This window comes from Mustela erminea, chromosome 20, assembly GCF_009829155.1.
Source record: "Mustela erminea isolate mMusErm1 chromosome 20, mMusErm1.Pri, whole genome shotgun sequence".
Classification (NCBI taxonomy): Eukaryota; Metazoa; Chordata; class Mammalia; order Carnivora; family Mustelidae; genus Mustela; species Mustela erminea.
The window spans coordinates 14175503-14197222 of NC_045633.1; the positions used below are offsets into that span (position 1 = coordinate 14175503).

General features: G+C 52.8%; 1 protein-coding gene across 4 annotated transcripts in view; it reads right to left on the bottom strand.

The window, feature by feature from the left end:
• Positions 1-21720, bottom strand: part of SNX29 (sorting nexin 29) — a 477185-nt gene that overhangs the window by 134244 nt on the left and 321221 nt on the right. The window lies entirely within an intron of this gene.

Consider the following 21720-nt stretch of genomic DNA (forward strand, 5'->3'; position numbering starts at 1 on the left):
AGAAGCATGTAATTCTGGAGCTCTAAAGGCCTGATTAGGGTCTGAGATGCGAGGGATCAAATGAGCAGTGGGAAGATATCCAACTGTCCCCGTGGTGAACATCGCACACACAGACACACCTAGGACGTCAACACGAAAGGCCAGCGTCGTCTCCAGACGGTTCTCCCCTTGCCGCCCGTGGCGCAGGGAGCAATTTAAGGCAGCGCACAGCTGTGGCTGCTGACTCAGACGGGCCCCACGGGAGCGGGATGGGGTGAAAGACGAGGCACCGTCTGGCCGGATGGCAGGCACGACGTCAGGCAGATCGCCAAATGCTCAGCACTAGTGGCTGCTCCAGAAATGGTGACACTACAGTCATGTCCGGGGACGGAGCTTCTCATCAACTGGAAGGATGGGAGGACCAAAGGGAGGCTGGGGGCTCTCGAGGGCAAGAGCACGCAATTCACTCTGCACCTGTCAGAGCTCCCGTGTTACCTGCCCTGTTCGTCCATTTCCCTAACAATTTCCGGGAGGGGCAGGGTCCCGCCCCCTCCGCCCCAACGCACAAACACACTTCACAGATGAGGGAACAGGCTCAGGGAGGCTGAGACCTTGCCCAAGGCCACACCTGCAGGAAGGGGATCTGAGTTCAGGTCCGTCCAACTTCAAAGGGTCTTCTGCTCCAAACCCTCAGCAAAGGCAGGGAAAACCAGCTATAAGGTAGAAGGTGGTAAAACTTGAACCCTTCCCAGGTAACCCCCTTGTGAATCAGGAGAAGGCCATGGTCATGGAGGCTGTGCTCAGGGGATACACCACTCAGGGTCAACCCCCGCTCCAGCTGTTTCTGGCCCTGTGGCCAGGAGACAACACCTGCTCACTCTATGCCACACTGTCCTCCCGTGTAAAATAGGCAGGACAATCCTACACCTCATAGGATCGTTCTGAACATAAAACATGCCACCTGCAGATTATGCACAATAGAGCCTGGCAGGTGGGACGTTCTCAGGAACTGCGCACTGTACAAATCACCTGGCAATTATTGAGAAAAGCAGGGCGTTCTATTACCCTTGACACCAACAGAGAATCTGTTCCATCAGCCCAAGGGTATCTCTCACCCCACATACGGCAGCCCGGAGCGAGAAGCACCCCACCCGAGCCCCTCGTGTGTGGAGCTAAGCAGTTACAATGGGGTCCAAGAGCAGCTTTTGCTAGCGAGCCACTATTGAGCGATTCCTCCAAACCCAGGAAGGATAAAACCTGCCTACTGCCAACCTGAGAAAAGCTCAGGTTTAAAAAAAAAAACAAAAAAACAGGCACAGTTAAAAAAAAAAAAAAAACTGGGCTGGGGCTGAGTGTGGCTCTGCTGTGAGGGTGAGCGTCATTTTTCCCGTGGACAGCTGGCGTGAGAGGTGGTTTCATCTACCAGGGAAGCCATGAGGCCGTGTCCACAGTCCCTACATCAACATGCTCTGGCCCAGACAGCTCACTCCCAGGATCTATCTACAGAAAATAATCCCAGACACGAACCAGGATTTACAAAAACCATTCCTCTTTCCATTGTTCAGGTACGTTGAAAAAAATTTTTTCGAACAATCTAAAGGTCCGACCATAGAGAAATGATTCAGGAAATTGTAACATGTCTGTATGAGATGGCCAGATTTTAAAAAAAAAAAAAAAAGGAGTTACACATGCACACCCTTGAGGGTACAAGCATAATAATAGTTCTGGAGAAATACATAAGAAAACCAACAGAGGCCATCATTGCTAATGCAGTAGGAGTGGGAATGCAGAGAAAGAGGCTGAATTTTCATTTGCTGTATTTCCATTAAGATTAAAAAAGTGTATCTTTTGAATCAATTGCTTTAGAAAAAAATTTTAAATGTGATTTGAAGAACAAAACAGCTTTCTGTGTGCTGTAATGAGATCTCCAGGACAGATCAAGTGAGAGCCTAAGCAGGGTGCAGACGGCAAGTCTAACACACTACCTGGGGCGCCAAAGCAGAGAGTTAAGACTATCAAGTTGTGTTCATTTTTACATAGAGAAGCATTAGCAGTGACCTTGAAGACACCTAGAAAAGGGGCACCATGTGGGCACCAGGGGGTGGGAGTGGCGGCCTCCACAGCAGGTGCACACACTGGAAAGGAAGCTTTTTATTAAGCATTCCTTTGCATCACTGGAGCTTTGAAATAATGTACTGCCAATTAAACATTTAAATAAAAACCTATTATCTCACCAAAAGAGGGTTTCCGATACATTTTTAATGGCACAGCAAACAGCTCCTGGTCTCCGTGGGAGCTGCACATGCCCAGTGGGGGGTACCACTGTGACTTAGGATGTCCCCGTATCAGTGAGGTGAGAAGGAAGCAGGTCGGAAGGATGACCCTGGCAGAGCTCAAGACAGAGAGGGCAGACGGATGTGTGGGATGTACCTGAACTTTCCTGCGCTGTCTCGGATGAAAGTGCCTGTTTGCCTGACTCGCGCAACCATAAACAGACATCTATTATATACTAAGTATCTCTCGTATTACAGTGTAAAGTAAACAAGATACTCTTTCCAACCCGCCCCCGCCACAAAAATGCACTTGCAGTGCAGAAAGCCAGAAAATAGACACTTTGCCTTCCAGCACTCTTCTCTTTCTCAGGCAGGATGGAAAAGGACAAGGGGGAGGCTCGGAAGGCACCTCTCGGAGCAGACATCACCTTCCCCTTGGCGCTTCCTTGCAGAGCCCCGTGGATGTGGCCAGGACTCTAGCACCTTCTCCTGAATGGCTGTGGGGCGGCTCCAGGCCTGTCTTCTCTGAGCCTACCTGCCTGCACCTGGGTCTGGGGAAGGTTGTTTGTGCATGATGTGAGAAGCAGGTAAGCAGACTGGGGGAGGGGCTCCCGGGCTGAAGACACCTGCCGCACTGTTAACGCACATCATGCCGCCACCTTTATCTCTACCTCGTTTCAGACTGGACGTGAACAGAGCTTGGACCCAGGGAATCGCCTGAGGGAACAGGGAAGGTTCTGACTGGGCTGACCCCACAGAACTGAAGGGAAAGGGTGACCAGGAGGACTCAAGAGGTGAGGGTTTTAAGGACAGACATCACTTTACGATGCTAAGAACAAAAAAGCTGCTTCTAAAACCATCCATTCCCAGAAGGCGTTTTCTTATTCACAGAGAAGTTAACCCTCAGGGCTGCTGATTTTTAGGGAACATTTTGGACAAAGGATCTGTGTGGCTGGGAGACGTTAAACCCTCCTGAATTAGGAGCTTTTCTTCTCATTATGCAGCATTATCAGCATCAGCGAGCCAGGAGACATTGACATGTCTCGGTGGGTTCCGGGGAGGCTGGATGGAACAGAAGCTGTCACCTTTCCAAACTCTGGAATATTTCTAGCAAATCAGGCCAAGCTCGACAGCACCTGCGTGCTGATCACTGATACCCAAACTTAGATTGGTTCTACCATTTTGTCTTTTCATGCTGTCTGTCCGGACCGGTACCACCAGTCTCTGGGGCTTACAGTCCTCATCCAGAAAGCTCATTTTACTCCACAGTCTGGAATGAAAAAAGTGTGGGGCAGGGAGTATTTTGTATGAAAAATCAACTTTCTATTGCCATTGGCCACAAACACCCCTTGTCACACCCCGGAAGCTGCAGGCGATCCTGGAGGACAGACCTGGGACTGAGCCTGTTTGCTTCACCCTCAGCTGGGGACATAAAAAAGTGGTGAGCAGCATGGATGCCCCCCTTCCCTCCTCCCTGCAGGCAAGGCAGGTTCCCGTGCAGCCTGTGGCCTGGGGACTCACACAGCAGTACGCGGGGACAGGAAAGGCCGAGTCCATTCTGGGAGGAACAAAGAAGCCATGATTCCCAGGTCCTCCTGGACAAATAGCTCAGGTGTTACAGACCCATGCATGGGGAGGGACAGGTGAGACTCGCAGAGAATCCACTTCTGGGGTACATCAGCAAAGAAGCTTCCCCCATCTCTCCTGACTCAGGATTTCCTGGGTTTCTGGTGGGGGGGCGGGGATGGTGGGAACAGCTAACCACAGCCCCTCACATGGATGCCGACATGGAATTCAGACACTGGTTTACCCTGGTGTTCTGACTGGGGACTCTTCAAGCCTAGGATAAGAGCTTAGATAACAGAGATTCTGCTAAAAAGAATGACAGTTGTGCTAAGTAAATGCTTATTTAAATAGGAAGGCAAGGAGGAAGAGAGGTAAGAACTAATCAGGCAACTGCCCGCACCACAGGAAAAAGTCTCCCTCCTTCTACTTCTAGAATCAAGATCCGAGCAGGGGCAGCCAAGGTGGACACTCCCCCTCCTTGGGCTGCCCTCACTCCCAGGCCTGGGGGGCTGCGAACATACTCACACCCCCACCGGGCATCGTCAAAGGCTGCCTGCTTTACAAACTCTTCCTACATCCTCCTCCTCACAGCCCTGTGAGCACAGGCATCCCTCCCATTTCCCAGGCAAGGACAAGAGGATTCGGTGTGTATGAATGGAAGAATCAGAGATGCCGTGAGGTCAGAACCAACTGCCAGAGGAGTGGGTGCGCCATCTTGGATGTTCAGTGCAGTGGAGCCCCGGATGGCGGCAGCCCCAGCCATCAGAGCGAAACCACTCAGCGGAGCACCAGGCAGCCCAAAAAGCAACGTTCTCAGGGCCACTCAGCTGGTAAGTGACAGAGGTGGGTGTCAAATGCAAGTGGGTCTGGCTCCAGAGTCTACACTTTTTGTCACCAAGCTATGCTGCCTCCTGTGCCAAAGTCCCCGGTCTTTGCATTGTGCTTCTGCTTCTGGGAAGCACAGAAACTGAATTAACCCAGATCCACAGTGAGGAGGCTCTGCTGGTGCAGAGAGCTCTGATGCAGTGAAGAAGGTCTGCGAAGACTCAGCCCCTCAAGAGTAGATGTGCACAGGGCACCTGGGTGGCTCAGCAGGTTAAGCCTCTGCCTTCAGCACAGGTCATGATCCCAGGGTCCTGGGATCGAGCCCCACATTGGGCTCTCTGCTCAGCAGGGAGCCTGCTTCCCCCCCCCTCTCTACCTGCCTCTAAGCCTACTTGTGATCTCTCTCTGTGTCAAATAAATAAATACAAATCTTTAAAAAAAAAGAGTAGATGTGCACAGGTGTACACATGTGTCTAAAACCCTATGCTTTTCTTACTGCCTGTCTTCTTTGATACCACAGGGTGATTTCTGGGTAGGCACCAGGCCTAGAGGAACAAGGCACAGGTCTGACCCAGTCCAAGGTGGCTGGCTTTCACCCCAGGAAAGCCCAGGTCCTTTCCCATGTTTGGATATACACGTCAGTCTACAGACTCCAAGCAGAACACATCATGTCTCCATGGACTAGCAGAAAATCGGGCATTTTGACCATGAGGGAGGCTCCCACCGATCGTCATGTCACCCGGCTTCAACAAACCCTGGTTTCCTCCTCACTTACTTATCTCTGACAACCTCTGAGTGCCCTGTTAGAAAGACAAAGACAAGGGGACCCCCGTCCAACGTGTGTTCAACACCTACCATGTGCCAACGTATTCACACCTTTAATCCTCAGATAGCGTGGGAAGCAAGAATTCTCTCAAGTCACATTCCCATACTCTCTTCTCCCAACGTGTCGGTACAGCCGGCCCTTGTCTTACCCTTCAAGACTCAGCTAAAATACACACTCCTAGGAGAGAGCTGCCCCAATGGGCAAAACTAAGTGCTCCCTATAGCCACCTCTCCGATCATCTCCGGATCGTGCCGTGTAGCCGGCCGCCCTCCCTGGGAGCGGGAGGATGCACGCCCCACGACACACAGCGGCCTGGCCCGGCGCCTGGCCCAGCGTGGACATGGAATCGGTATTTGTGACCGATGAAATGAATGATGATACAAGCTGTATTTCCACACTGAAATGTCGATCTATTTTGAAACTGCTTTGTAGCAAATTCACCATCTTCACGCATGAGAAGGATAACTCGGTCTGAAGATAAGAAAAAAATCAAAGGAAGAGAATTGTCATCTCTCTCTTCTAATTACACGGCTCCCAGATTTACGGTTCAGAAAAAAAGGCAAAAGGCAGATATCACAGAGCAACCAATCTCTGTCCCAATCATGAAATGACACCCATGATTTATGCTTTCCAGGGTCACTTTCTCCCTCATCGATCTTTGCAAATAGCCTCTCCTTAAGCAATTAGCCCTCACTTTGCACTGCCAAAAACGACCACTATTTCCCGGCTCCCCCCCCCCCAATTTCTCATTTTTTAAAATAAGGAACAAAATGTGCAGTGGCACGGCTGTCTTCCAGAATGGCGAGCCAAGGCAGAGGACAGACGGGCCCCAGCCTGTGCTCTGAGCACTGGGTCAGCCTGGGCTTTCTGGGCCCGTAGGAGACACCCAACCTGGGTCTGGACCACTTTCAGGCTTCTAGGTTTATCTGTTCATTTGTTGTTTTGTTCTATGAACAATGAGAGGCATTCGTGTGGTTTAAAAATCAGCTAAGGTCCGAGACTCTCCATTGTGAGTAAACCACTGGCTTAACAAGACCTTTTAGGAGTTTTTGAGACTATCATCTGAGAGCCCCGGAAACGTGAACCAGTGTGGACTGCAACACTTCTGTGAATTAGGTTTTGACGGGTCAGTTTCTCCGTAAAGACTATGAGGGTCTCAAGGACAGTATTCCCAGAGCCCACGGCGGTATCAGGCACGCACTAGTTGCTCAGTAAATGTTGGAGCAAAAGGAATTTCAGGGAGAGGAAAGTACCCAGTCGACTAAGAATGAACGTCAAGTTTCTCTGCGAGTAACGGAGATGCGCGGACGACAGAAGCAGCCCAGCTCTGCCGGGACGACACGGCAGCACTGCGGACAGCAGTAAGAGCCAGCGGGCAAGCAGCGGAACGGCTCCATAAGATGGTACCAGCAGATCCCAGCGGCACAAGTACTAGCACGGCACGGACCTCCTCTGCTAACATGAAACGACCTCCTGGACATGACAGCAAGTGACAAGGGCAAGACCCAAAACAACAGGTCAGATAAAGTTCTATTTTCATCAAGAAGCTGAAGACAGACACACATTTGCATTAACCATTTCCAGAAAGACACCAGAAATGGCCAACCGCGGATGCCTGTACGGGGATGGCTCTGAAAAAAGCCAGGGTGTGAGGAAGGCAGAGGTATTTTTCACAGTACAACTTTATACCTTACCAAGTTTTACTATGTTTAAGAGTAGTTACCCTTTCAAAAATAAACGTCACAACCTGGAGATTTCAAACTAAAGGGGAAACTTATTGTGTCTGTGATGGGGGGAAAAGCTGGACAGTGACTAAGTCTGAGGAAGGAGGTGGGGACTGACTGGGAAGGCCCATCAAGGAACATTCTGGGGTGATGGCAAAGGTCTGGGTCTCGGGCCGCACAGGTGCAGGCACTTGTCAGAAGGCAGAGAGCATGCAATGCGGGTGTACCGATACCTGCAATTTACTGTGAGATGCACTTTAAAAGATGAACTGATGGGGTATAAAGGGCGGGAGGGAAAGCCGGGGACGGAGGGATACAAGGAAAAGCAAGGACAGTGAACTGGTAACGGCGGAATGTTCGTGGTGGGTGCGCAGGTGTCCATGGTGAAATTAACAGAGCTGTTTCAAAACTTTCCAGTAGAATGTTAGAAAAAATAAGTTTTGATCAACCGAATGATCAAATGAATGACTGAAATACTTTTCTAGCCTCTGCCCAGAAAAATGACACTATGTCTCTGTCTTACAAAGAGCCTATCACAGGATCCAGCTTAAAAACGTTGGGGGGGGGGCACCTGGGTGGCTCAGTGGGTTAAAGCCTCTGCCTTCAGCTCAGGTCATGGTCCAGGGTCCTGGGATTGACAACCACATCGGGCTCTCTGCTCAGCGGGGAGCCTCCTTCCCCCTCTCTCTCTGCCTGCCTCTCTGCCTACTTGTGATCCTTGTCTGTCAAATAAATAAATAAAATCTTTAAAAAAAAAACATGTGGGAGAAGCAGCATTAGAGAAGTGTGTCAGATGCTTAGGAAAACTACTTTGTGTTTCTGGATTCTGAGTTATAGCAGTATTTATCAGCTCTTTAGAGATGAAAACGTGCTGTGATTTCTTCATCAGTAAATAATTTTTTAAGAAGGGCTAGATCGGGACTTCAGTCGGCTGGGACTGAGCTCTGATTTCATGGTGCTGCCTCAAACAAGTCACCGGCTTTCTCTGAGCCCCCCTTCCTCCAGTACAACAGGGCAACCGAGTCTTTCCCGTGGGACAGCTGTGAGGGGTCCCAGGGGCCCTCTCAGGACCCACCCCGCCAGCGCCTGGCAGAGAACGAGAGCCTGCTAAGCAGCACCTGCTCCCGTCGGTCCTGGGTGGAGTTCAAGGAAGCTGCACAGAGAGAAGGCTGGGACCCAGCAGACTCTGCCCCACGAGTGAGCCAACTGCTCCAGCCCATGGAGGCAAACACCTGCCAGCCGCCCAGATACTGAGTCCACAAACTGTACGAAGTTCCTCTTAAGGGTCAGACACCTTGGCTCCAGGGGGGCGGCAGCCAATGGGAGACAGAAAGCCTGGGGCTCACGTGGCATCCACTCCAGCAGGGGAGACTGTCTTCAGACGATCTACCAACACTGTTACGGTGTGCAAGTCCGTGGGGAAGAAAGGGACAGCTACGGCGTCTGGGAGGCAGACAGGGCCAAGTCTCGTGGAGGTTGCTGGACAGGAGGATGAAGCAACAAGGGAAAACAGCGGGACTCTGGTCCTTCCGCAAACAGCGAGAAGCCCCCGAGGGCAGGTAAGCAGGGGAGAGCCCGGGCTAGCTGGCTCGTTGCTTAGTCCCGCCGGCTGCAAAGCAGTGCCTGGGAAGGAAGCGAGCGGAGAGAGCCAGGAGCCGCGCGCTTCTCACGGACACACACACCCATCTCGACGGCACACACGAGGGGATTTGCCAACCTCTCTGCGCACAGCCTATCCACCCACAGACGTGGGCAAGTACAAATCGACAACGGTCTCCGGTGTCTCCAGGCTTAGCTTACTAAGATGTGAAGCAATTCTCAAGAATCCTCAGCCAAACTCTAGGGAAAGACAGAGGCCCATCACCACGAGCACCAACTAACCCAAGCTCACTCCTGCTACAGACGAGGACCAAGAGGCCTGAGGAGGAAGGAACGGCCCTGCGGGGGCTGTGTCTCTTAGCTGCAGGCTCCTACCACCTCGCACCACGCACGGGGTTCTTACTGGCTTCTGGAAGGTTCCTGGGATTTGAGTAGCCGTCTCCAGAGCTTCATGGCCACAGGCCCCCCTGCCCCCACACCCCTTTCTGCAGCAACAGCATTTACACCAAAGCCATCTGGGGTTTGTGTGAACCCTAGCATCCAGAGCCACTCTCCCTGGAACCGCGGTCTAAGAGGGGCGCCCGTGTAGGATCTCCCAAAGTGCCTGCCAACCACAATGTCCAGTCGGCACCCTGCTAGGGGCTGCCACACAGCATTTAATAGCAGGAAAAGGTGTGACGGATGTTTAAGCCACAGGTCTAAGCAATTCTTACCACCGACGGGAACAGATGTGGGTCCATCAGGGCTGCCCTGCTGGAGACATCAGATTGCCAAGCAAACGGAAGGAACCCGCCCTGTCTGTCGCCTCCAATACCGTCTCCTTGCAAAGAGGACATCCCCCACCCCGCGCGCATGCAAGGGTAGGGGTGTCACTGGGGAAACCCTCCACGCGAGCACCTCCAGCCCTGAACTCAGCCCCTTGCCTACTCTAGGATCAGGGGTCAGCAAACCATGGCCCAGGGGCTGAATCCATCTGCTTCTGTGAATGGATTTTCACTGAACACAGGGAAATGTACATAACATTTATCACCCGTGGCTCTTTCATATTCCATCCACAGAGCTGAGGGTACACGACAACCACAGCGTGGCCCCCCTTCCTCAAACACGTATGACCTGGAGGTCATTTATGGAGAAACTTGGCCAACTCCTGCTCCAACGGACGGCGGAGCAGCTACAGAAAAATTATGGGTGATTTCAGGGTAACATTCAGTTCTTCCTGGTGGGGAGGAAGAAATGTTTGAGTCCCACAGCCTCGTGAGATGAAGTCCAGAGGCTGAAGAACAAAAGGAGGCCCCAGATCGGGCTGGAGAAGGGGTCACTCGGGCCCTCAGACCACGGGACGGCCTGGGTTGTCTGCTAACAACACACATGGACGGATTTTCACCATTTCAAGTGCAATGATTACGTCTGCAGATGAGCAGGCGTGCTCCCTCTCCAATCAAAGGGCAATGGCTCAGGACGGTTTCCTCCCAGGACTCTTGCAGGGTTTTGATTTCTGCAGCTTACCAGTAAGAAAGCCACATCCTGGATGCTGCTTCAGGCCGCTGGGGTAGGTTGGGGTAGGGGATATCTGCTCTGTACTGATGACTTTGGCTGCAGAGGTCCTCAGGGAAAGACAGAGAGCCTGGTGTCTTAAGGTCAGGAGGTCCTGGGTCTCGCCATGTACTAACAGTGACTCCTTATGCCTCGGGTTCCTTGTCTATAAAATGGGGCCAGCGCTCACAACCTAGTCAGGTCTGCAAGCTGCCCAGCACGCTGCCCATGCGGCTTAGTAAGAGCTCAGGAACGGCCACTGCTCCCCCCGCCACCCCACACTGTCCGCCCTGCCCCCCGCACTAGGACAGCAGGAAGGCAGGTGCAGGCGGCTCCGTGCTTTACAGTTGCCCCTTTAGCTTATGTTTGATCAGGATCCAGAAGCCACCCCGTCTCCTCCTCTCTGGGAAATCTTGACGCCTGCTCTGTAGCCACCGCAAACACAACGTGGACAGGCTGGGATGCTCCAGCAGGCGGCCGGCTTTCTCCCAGGTCCCTGCGTCTTCCAGAGCCCCTCAGCCCTGCGGTGAGCAGCAGAGACCCGACACCGCCCGCCTTCCCCCACGGGTGCCAGGGCACGGAGGGCCCGAGTGACCCCTTCTCCAGCCTCCGAATGCACACCCAGGCACTGCTCCCTTTTCTTTGCCTTGTCCTTGCTTCTGGAACAAAGGCTTTTGTTTTCTTTCTCAGCCTTCATCTCTGTCATTTACAGTGAGCCGGCATCTGCATTTGCCACATGTTCGGAAACGATGTATCCCGGGCTACAAATGGACCCATGCGTTTTCCATTCCTTACAGCCTCATGGTTTCCCTTGATTTTAAAGCAGCCCCCACTTCTGAATGGTGGGGTTTTTTAAAGATTGGAGACAGAGAGAGAAAGCGAGCAGGGAGAGGGGTAGAGCAGAGAAAATCCCAGGCAGGCTCCACACTGAGCACAGAGACTGACGCGGGGCTTGATCTCATGACCCTGAGATCACAACTGAGCTGAAACCAAGAGTCAGACGCGTAACCAACTGCGTGCCCCAGGAGCCCCGTGGATAGCATTTGACTGAGAACCGCAACATTACTGGCAGCACCACAGCTGCCCAACCGGACAGCAATGTGATGGCCGCAGGTTGAGGGGCTCCGGGCAGAGCCGGATGAAGAGCAGGGACAGGAGAGCCAGCTGCCCCTTCAGCGGCAGATGCCAGCCCCATCGAGGAAGGACGCCCCCACCCCACTGAGCCTCCAGAGTGAGCAAGGCCCGTTGGTACCGACACCTTGCTTTCTGGTTTCTGGCCTCCATGACTGTGAGAGGACAAGCATGTGTTGTATTGCTGCAAGTCACCAGACTTGCGGTCCTGTGTCACATGTAGGGACCCCTTGCTCCGTGCCAGGCTCTGTGTGACACACGTCACGTACAGATGGGGAAGCGGGTTCTGAGAGGTGACCTGACTTGCATAAGGGCTCAGGGCTGTAAGCGGCAGAGCTGGGAGGGAACCAGGTAGTGTGGGCTCCGGAGTCCACAGCAGGGTAGGACACTGTCCCCAAAGAGCACGGCCGTGGGGTGAGACAGGCCCAAGCTTGCACCCGCCACCCTGCCATCCTGCCCAGAGTCTGGGCCTCTCCAGCCTCACATTCCATCGCCACCAAGCAGGTAGATACGTGCGCCCTGCCAGGCTCCCCACGACGTCCGTGAGAGGAACTGAATCCTGCCCTGTTGTCTTCCGGGGCCCAACCCAGACGCAGCGCTCCCAAGTAGCGCCTGAAGGAATACGCAAGAGAGGGTCCCAGTGTCATCTGCTGCTAGGGACAGCCCTTTCAGAAGCTGGGGGTGGGGGCTGGCTGGAAGACATACTCGTCCGCGAGGGACAGGATGACTACAGCAGCAAATCACTTCCTCAGCTCACCCAAGCCGGCCCGCTGTGCTGTCAGTTCTGGGAAATGCCAGATGGGTGGGAGGAAGGGGGTGGGGCAGGAGGGGTAAGCAAATCAGTCCCAGAGAACAGTTGAGGCATCTGAAAAGCCCTCAAAGTCCAGGCTGCCGGACTCCAGGGATTACGGCACTGAGAACGGAAAGTGAGAACGAACTGAAACTGAGCTCTCTGTCCGCCAACACCAAAACAGCACATTCCAGAACCCGCCTCCTGGACAGCCTGCCCCGTGATGGTCAACGCTGGAGACTAGCCAGAACTCCAGAACAGCACCTTCTGGAAACCTCACCCCTCCCCTCCCCCAACACACACCAGTGCCTCCCACAACCAGCTACACAATGGCCTCATCACCACTGGGCAGCGCCCACTCGCCGGCGCTGATGACTGAGGAAGCCAATCAGCGAAACCCTCAATTAGAGCCCCAAACTGTCACCACAGAGATCGAACACAAGGAGCAGGGCTGCCAGCGAGAAATCAGCCTGATTTTCAATCTGTCTTGTATCAATAGGCAGTAAATAATGAAGTTTTGCTAATGAACAGACGCCAGGCACAGGGCCATTTAAAAGCCATTTTACGATCTCATTTTGCAACATGGGATGTTTCCCCAACACCCTCTGAAGTGGACGACTTTTCGCAAGGATGCGTTTGGAGGTATGTCAAAGCAGCAAGGGCGCACAGCCCCGAACCCACAGCCGCCCCCAACTCTGCTTCTCACACGCTGGTGACAGCAGCCAGGTCACTTCTCTGTGCTGGGCTTCGCTTTTGCCCCAAGGAAACAAAGGGGCAAGATAGAGGGGGAGACCGTGGCTGTTGGCGGCCTGGGGTACCCCCTTACCGCGAGCTGTGTGCGGAATGAGCCCCAGGATAAGCACCGAGTACCTCAGCTCCATCCGCAGACTCTGTCCTCGTGGCGCTAGTGCCTGGCTCAACACGGGCCCATGCACAAAGTCGCTTTCATCGGAGAGAATGCAGGGGGCTCGGGGGGCCACACTGGACAGAGTCGCATTCTCTCTCTTCACGGCGGCTGGGAGGGTGAGCAGCCCGGCACCACCGCTTACCAGGCTCGAAGCTCTCCAGTTACCCGACAGCTCACGTCCTTGCTCTGCTGACCCTGGTTCAGCTCAGGGTCTGGGCTTCTCTCACTGAAAGCATCCTGATACAGAGACAATGGCCCCTTCCAGGTTCCAGCATTTCTTTCATTCTGTCTGCCTTCCTATGAAGGTCTGGCCCTAACGAGGAAAACCCAAAAAAATTCCCTCCGTCCCTGCTGCCACAGAGAGACTGGGAGCTGGCTGGGGACACAGACCACGGCAGGGTCACCCCTGATTCCCAGTTCAAAGCACAGTACCCGGAACTCAGGAACCCCAAATCCTCCCAACACAGGCACTGAAGGACCAGATCATGAAGACAAAGGCTTTTCATCCATGGGCCCCAGGATAAGCTGGACTTCTGTGATCAGCAACGCAGTCACGGCCATGACCATGTCCGGGCGTCACTGCCCGGGAGCACTAAGGAGGCGCCAGGCTTTCGAGCTCAGCACATACCGTTTGATGGAATCCTCACAACTGTTCTGAGAAGGAAGATGCCACCTCTGGAGGTCACCAGGGGCACCCACAAAGAACTCTGCTCTTTCCATATGCCTGGCGAGGCCGCACTCCCGCTTCCACCTGTGATGAGATGCATCTGGGGGACTTACCTTGCCACTGCACTGTCAGAGAAGCAATGTGTGTCCTACCTGGGTGGAGGCTTGGAGACAGAGTGTGCGTGGCCTGGCTCTCTTGCTCCTCCCCCTCCATCTGGGTCTGGGTGTGGACGGTGAAGAGATGGCAGAAGCCCAGGTCCCCCAGAAGGGACACGTAATGTGAATGGGACATACTATTTTGTTTTCTGTGTTGACCTTTTGGAGCTGTTTGTCACTGCAACATAACCCAGCATACTCTTGAATCCTACACACCCACCCCTATTTTATAGATGGGAAAACTGAGGCTCAAAGAGGGAACACACCTTGTCCGAAACCATGCTGTTACTGAAGCAGAGAGGCGTGGGAACACGGGAAGCCTTGGCCCTTGTTCCTCGGGCTCTGAGGAGCTGTGCCTACCCTCCTAGCCAGCCAGCATGGGGCTCTCCCTGCCAGCCGGGCCCACAGCGCTCCTGGCTGGAAACCGCAGGCACCAGAACAGAGCGGCTGGTCACTTCTGTGTCTCAGAAGCCCACATTCTGCCCTAAAGCACGGCAACATCCCACACACCTGGCTCCCCCAACCCCCATACGGGGGAAGTCACAGGCTGGAGACTACTTCCAGCAAGCAACAAGGATGGAGGGGAGAGACAGAAGGAGGACTTGAGGGCCGGACCAGGGAGGCCCAAGTACAGTCCTGGTACAGAAGTCCTGAACAGAAGTCAAGCCCTGCCACAGAAGTCCCATACCATACATTCCTACACACTCGACTGCTTTTTTCTATACCATCGACTCGAGAGAAGCAGTAATTTTGACTCCGATGCATCGTGACCGTAGAGTAAACCAGAACCAGTTATAAGATCAGGATTGCTCAGAAGCGGTGCAGCTTCTCCCGGCGCTGGACCGACGAGAGCCTCCCCCATGGTGCCCGCGAGGGGACAGCCAGGTGAAGGAGCACATGTGCTCGGCCAGTCCCCGGTGCTAAGCAGCCTTCTCCAATACTTCCTGGTGGTCCCCATCTCCCGGCCTTCCTGCCCTGGTGTGGTCCCCTTGCCCTGAGTGCACTGAGAGCCCCGGTGGCCTGCCCTACTGGGTGGGGGACCCGAAACGATGAGGTGCCGCCTCCGGAGGTCAGCTCCTCTGCCCCTGCCGGTCTCTTCTGCGTTCACGGCTTGCTCACTCTGATTGAGCAAACGGCTGCCATGAAATCAGGTAGAAAGAAAAGAGGGGGCCTCCAGCCAACAGCCCAAGAGGAGCTGAAGCTCCCAGACTGAGTGGCCTCGAGGAGTGGAGGCGTCCGTGCAAGAACCAGGCAGGTGAGCGAGGCAGCAGAGCCTGCCCCGGCCGGGCCTTGAGCAGCCTGCAGACCCAGCCACCGTCCTGACTGTGGCCTGGGAGCCAGAGGCTTCTGGACCCACAGCAACCATGAGATCGTCAGGATGGTTATTTCAGAAAGTTGTTTCTGCCACTAAGGTTTGTAGCAATTTGTTATGCAGAAATGAAAGAACCAGGACAATCCCTGAACGAATGGGCTGGTGAGCTGTGGGCGCTATTTGCTGCTGGTGCCGTCCCTTAAGGAAGAGCTGGCACACCGCCAAGTCAGCCCGGAGGGGCCTGTGGGAGCTGCTGTCCCGGGCCCTCACACGCTGAGACTGTGGCCAATCCCGGGGGCGCCCCGCACGTCAGCCCAGCTCCAGGCTGGGGGGCTCCATCCATCCAGCACTTGCACGGTGTTTACCAATGTTCTGTCTTAAGTCAACGTACCTATTTGACTTAGAAGATTTACTTAAAAATGGATCCACTCTAGCAAACAGCAGACCAGTGCTACCGGCTATACACAGAAAGCAAAACGGAGCCAACGGGTGCAGAACTGTAGGACACTCGATGTGTCTGTGGTTCTGAACATGGCCTGCGTTACACTCCCTTGGGAGGCCCTGGCCCCAGTCCAGAGGCTCCCCTCCAGCCGGCCTGGGCGGCGCAACCCTGGCCTCAAGACTTCCAGCTACAGTGGCTGACCAGCACCCTGACCCAAGGCCCACACCTACCGTGGCAGGGACCCCGGAGTGACAAAGGCAGGAAAGCTGCACCAGTGCTGCTGAAAGTGCCCCCCAACCCCCCGAAAAGAAAACAACTCCCCTCCCTTGCAGGCCCACCGAGCTTAACACCTGACTTGAGCCACCGGAAATGACCCTGCCCAACAGCAGGACCACAGACCCCCACCGTGGGAGTGTGGATCCGAGGACCACGCCGAGGCTCCTCTCTGGGCAGTCCTCCCCAGGGGACTCCTCCACAAGATCACCGGATCTCTGAGCCTCAGACACCCCTGGGTCATGGGGTGGGTGTCTCACATGGGGTTCCCTGCCTAATACAGACGGAGGGCCCAGGGGACAGCCTGGGCCCTCCGGAGGCCTGACACCCAGGGAATGCGGACATGCTACTACTGTGGCCTTTCTACAGAACCCATCAGCGAGGAGTCCCCCACACTGGATCGGGGGGGTGGGCACAACCAAGACCAGCAGGCAGGGGAAGAGGCGGTATTCTCCACGCCGGCCCGGGACGGAGGGGGCCCGTCTCCTCCAGCCAGCCCCGGCTCTCCCAACAACTATTTCTCCAACAAAGCTCTGGCTTCTTCTGACAGCCCCCAAGGAAAGCACGAGTTCTCTCTGTGACGGACGAAAAATCTCATACTCAAATTGGAAACCGTTTAAATCGAGACATCAGGAAAATCAGGGGCGGGAGACATATGATAGCTCCTTACACATGACAGCAAATAAAAAAAGAAAACAGCAATGTTGATCGTCTTCTGACACCGACACGCGTGGTCCCTCGCCGGCGTCTGGAACCGGCACAGCCTGTGTAGTGTCGGTCACGTTCACCCAGTATTTTCTGGGCACCCATGCACAGGCCGCTCCAGGGAGAAGTGGGAACGCCCAGTCATTCGTGCAGCAAGTGTCCCACAGTCTGCACCTGGCACTGGGGACACAGGCGCGCAGAAAAGGATGAAGGAGGGAGGCGGCGCACCAGCACCTCCACGCCAGCTAGCGGTCAGCGCTGGGAAGAAGCAAGCACGGGCTGCTATTTGATAGAAGCACGATGAGACGGCATCTGACCCCTACTGTGGATAATTAAGATACAGTAGCTCATCTAATTTAAACCTCATACAACTCTCTCTGGTGGGCACCCCCAGTCCCGTTTCCAGACGAGCATGTGAAGACTGGAAAAGAAAGCTGCTTATCTACCCCGTCACCTCCTGCTCACAAGCACTTGGCGGCAGTACCTCTTGTACCGGTGCTTTAGTTTCCTCGTCCCTAAAATGGACACGAGAGTACCTACCTTTGTGGGCAGACTGCCGCACATGAAATACTTAGGAAAGAATCTGGTATATACTAAGTACTCAATAAATGTTACCTACTGTTGTAGGCTGGAGTATAACCGCCATTCCTTTTTTTTAAGGACTTCATCATCTGATGCCGAAGTAGGAAGACACTCCCCACCAAACCGGTGCATAATACGTATAAAGGAACCATGCTAACTACGCCAGCATGCCCTCTGCCTACCAGGCCCGTCCTCCTGACCAACTCCTACTCATCCTTCAAACCCCAACTCCAACATTTCCCCTCTGAAGCCCTCCCTACCAGCCCCATCAATCACTTAACTCATCACTGTGCTACTACCATGGCCTTTCTATAGAACTCCGTCTTTTGTTCACACACTCATTCAACCAATGTGTCTCGGGAGCCAACCACCTGTCACACATCATCACACTCCATCACAAATACATGTGAGCTGTCTCTGGGTCCCCTCCGCTGCCCAACCAACTTGCGTCCAGCTGCAGAAAACTTAACTGGGTCGAGTTCAACAGAACCAACTCATAAACGCAGGAGGGCACCAGAAAGGCAGACACACAATCGGTGGCCCGGTGGGGAAAGAAGGATTACAGGAATTCAGAGGGGGTCACGGATAAAAACAACTCAGTCCTGACAGGGCCACAAAGGGCTGGAAAACAAGCTGGACCCCCAGGGAAAGATCTAGAAGAGCAGGAAGGAAGGAGACGCCAAGTCATGTTCATGAGTGGAGAAAGCCATGTCTCAGCCAAATGTCAGAAATAGGGAAGCTCATGAATATACCTCTGTCTTTGTGTAAACGCATAGTGCATCTGGAAGGACAGAGACAAGCCACCTCCTAGGAGAGGGACACTTGTATCCTGTCCTCTCTTCAACATACAGTTTATGTCTGTATTATTTCATTTCTTTCCCAAATATATTCTTGTTTATGTAAGTTAGAAAAAAAAAATTAGAAGCATGTCTTCTGAAAGACAGAAGGTGGAGAAGCAAGGCAGGGCACAGAGTCTGAAGAGCAGGTGCACATAAATGCAGGGGCAGAGCTCCGTGAGCCAAGAGCCAATAGTCAGAGGCGAGGAAGGAGGTGAGAGTCAGGTGCTGCTTCAGCATCTGCCAGATTCTTTTTACAACAAAGCTGAAAGAGACATCAGCACCGTGTCAGGGTGCTGGGCATGACAGATGGTCGTGGGCCTTGCTGTGATGGAAGGGAGATGGTGCCCAGGAGAGGTGCACACACACATGCTGTCAAAGGGAGGGATACTCCCAGGACAGCCAGAAGAGAAGAAAACCACTTTCCCAAGGGGAAAAAAAATCCAAGGGGGGACTTGGGCTTTTCCAATGTCATCAGAAACTTCGGCCAAGTCAGATCTTCAATGTCCAACTGACAACACAAGGCACACCTCAAACCACAACCACTCATGTTGGTGTGCACAAGTTTTTGAGTATCTGGTAGAAAACCATTTGAATCCTGGTGGATAAGATCATTTTCCTTCAAAGTAAGATCAGCCACTCTGCAGTCCCCATGGCAGAGGGGCTCAGGAACATGGTGGGCAAGGCCAAGATGGCGCCTGTCCTTCAAGAAGAGGTCATTTCCAGAAGAACAGACTAACGGAGCCAGCAGTTCCACTTTTTCCCAATTCATCAGGGATCCTTTTAACCAAGATGCATCTGTTCCAATCCAGTCACATAATCTGCTGGTATCCCAGAAGAGAGACACCACAACATATCTGGGCAAAAAATACTCTCGATCCCACAAAACAACCAGCCAGGGACTCCATTTCTATGAAACCTACAACAAAAACAGTATTTTGTTTTTCTGGAAGAACATAAATCTACTTGAATAAGATGGGGAAAGCTTCCGGAGGAAACTGTAAGGTCATTCTGATACCTAGATGCCCCTGAGTTAAAACTGCTTACTGCCCAATGCAGCAGCCCTGAGTTTATAAAGGGCCAGGAGACAAGAAATGAAGATGGGCCTTTATTTAAAAAAAAAAAAAAAAAAAAGGAAAGAAAGAAAGAAAAAATTATAAAAATTGGAAAGAAGGTTTTTTTAAAAAAAGGAGAAAGTCACATGCAATTAGAAAAGAAGTTAGAACTAATCAGAAGCACAGAGGAAAATTTATTAAATTAAGGAATAAGTACATATAATTGATCTAGTGACAGGGTTTGTACAATTATTATCATGTGGTTATGTACCCTTAGAAATACTGTGTGTGTTAACTTAGCAGAAACAGGATTAAGTTAGGGATCAATGGGTTTGTCTTGATGGGAAAGACTAGTAAGACACGGGAGTGACAGAACGGAACAGGTCAGAGCTGTCTATGTTTCAAGGATGACAAAAAGCGGTCCAGACAGTGCTAGCCATGGTCTAACCACGTGGGACGGAAGTCCCAGCCCAGACCCAGGTCCACAGATCAATCACAGCACGCCGCTGGGTGCCTCGATCACAGGAACCCCTCTTCCATGCTAATGACATGATCCTGAGAACTTACGAGTCAATAAAACACACAATGGAGGCGCCTGGGTGGCTCAGCGGGTTAAGCCGCTGCCTTCGGCTCAGGTCATGATCCCAGGGTCCTGGGATGGAGTCCTGCATCGGGCTCCTTGCTCAGCAGGGAGCCTGCTTCTCTTTCTGCCTCTCCCTGCCACTCTGCCTGCTTGTGTGCACTCTCTCTCTCTCTCTGACAAATAAATAAATAAAATCTTTCTCACACACACACACACACACACACACACACACACAGAGTTGTCGGGAATAAAGCAACACAGGGTCTGCAGGTTGCTACCCACCTCCCGCCCCAGAGAAGCCCAAGTGTAGCCTGGGAGCCGCTTCCACGGACGGTGGAGTGAGATCACAGCTACCTTAAGACATAAATCAGAACGGGTGCTGCTGGCACCAACACTGTGTGCGGTCTTGAGCACAGAACTTTGGTTCGCCCGAACATGAGCATCCGGGTCACGTGAAAACAAACACGGAAGAATAGGCTCATCTCAGGAAGGGCTTGGTGGTAAATAAAAGAGGGCACAGGTCCCGTGGGCGCCAGAGCATCCTGGCTGCCACCGCCTGCTGCTGCCTCCTGACCTTGGCTTCTCTTCCTTCAGAATCAGGGCCAGGAAAGGTGCCCAAGTTATCCCATCTAGACCTCGATCTCCAACCAAACCACAAAGCAGTCAAACCAGAGAGATGCAAATCAGGTAAAACAGATTCTCGTCTTTGACCTTCCCAAGGGCAGAGCCCGCATCTTGCATGTCCACCACAGCCCTGCCACGTGGCCACATTCTGTGTAAGCCAGCCAGACCGCACGTGAGCAACCGAAAGCAGCCGAAGCCAGGGACGCCACTCCCCTTCTCGATGCACAGCTGAAATCATCACAGAGCACGAGGTGTATCAATCTGGACTGTTCTGTACCTCGCCAGTGTTTCCTATTTGCATCGATATGAGACCCGCTTTGGGGCAAAGCTTGCACATGCTGCATCTGCCAACAGACACAAAACTCTTATCTTCATGAAAATGTATTTTCAAAGTTCCGCACCCATAAGCCCTGGTTAGGCAGGCGGTAACCGCCCGAACCGTCAGCTGGAGCCTCTGGGGGCTCCCCCATGAAACCCAACCACCCATGGGGACAAAATAGCCAGCCACAATGCAGGGCTCAGCGTTTAACCCTAGCACGTCGGGGGAGACAGACTGGCCGTCTGGAGGGCCCTCTGCTTTAAGAGCAAGGGGCGCGTGTTCACTCAGGGTATTTGCCTGGGACAGAGATACTGGGCTCCAAGAGGGGCTTTTATTCTGGGGCCCAGAGAGGTCTAAAGCAGGTTCTGCAAGCATCTTTCTGGATGATTTTGTGTCAAAAAACTAACATTTCTAAGCTAAGCCTCTATGTGAGACATATTTTTAGTAGCCTCTCTTAAATGGCACTTTTAAAAATAATCTCCTTCAAGACGGTAGACGATTAAAACACTGATGGTCCAAGTACTGAATTTAAAAGCCTCTTATAATTTGGGACACGATGTTTAGAGCTGCTGTGGGGCTGCAGACAATTTGGTACTTGATCATTAGATATTCTGCAAGTGCCACCCAGCTGAAAAATATATTTCTTATTAAGCTTCTCTACTTAAATAGCATCAGCCCCCAAATGAGATCACTCCCTCTGAAGGCTTTAACGATACCAAGAAAGTCCCAGGAAGCATTTCATTTCAAAGTATGCCATATTAAAAAACTTCGGATGAGGGTTGTTTTTTTTTCCATCCATCTCGCCCCTGAATTTTAAATTACTTGTCTTCTTCTCCCACTGGCTCAGTCATTTCCACAGGAGAGGAAGGTGTCCCGTGGAAACACCAAGCAGCTTAGAGCAAGGATTAAGAGCAAGTCTGTTATCCAGCAGGAGCCAGGAAGGCACCTTAATGGATAATCAAGGTTCCTGGTTAACAGTGTTACCATGGAAACCACAGGTGCACGGTCAGATTT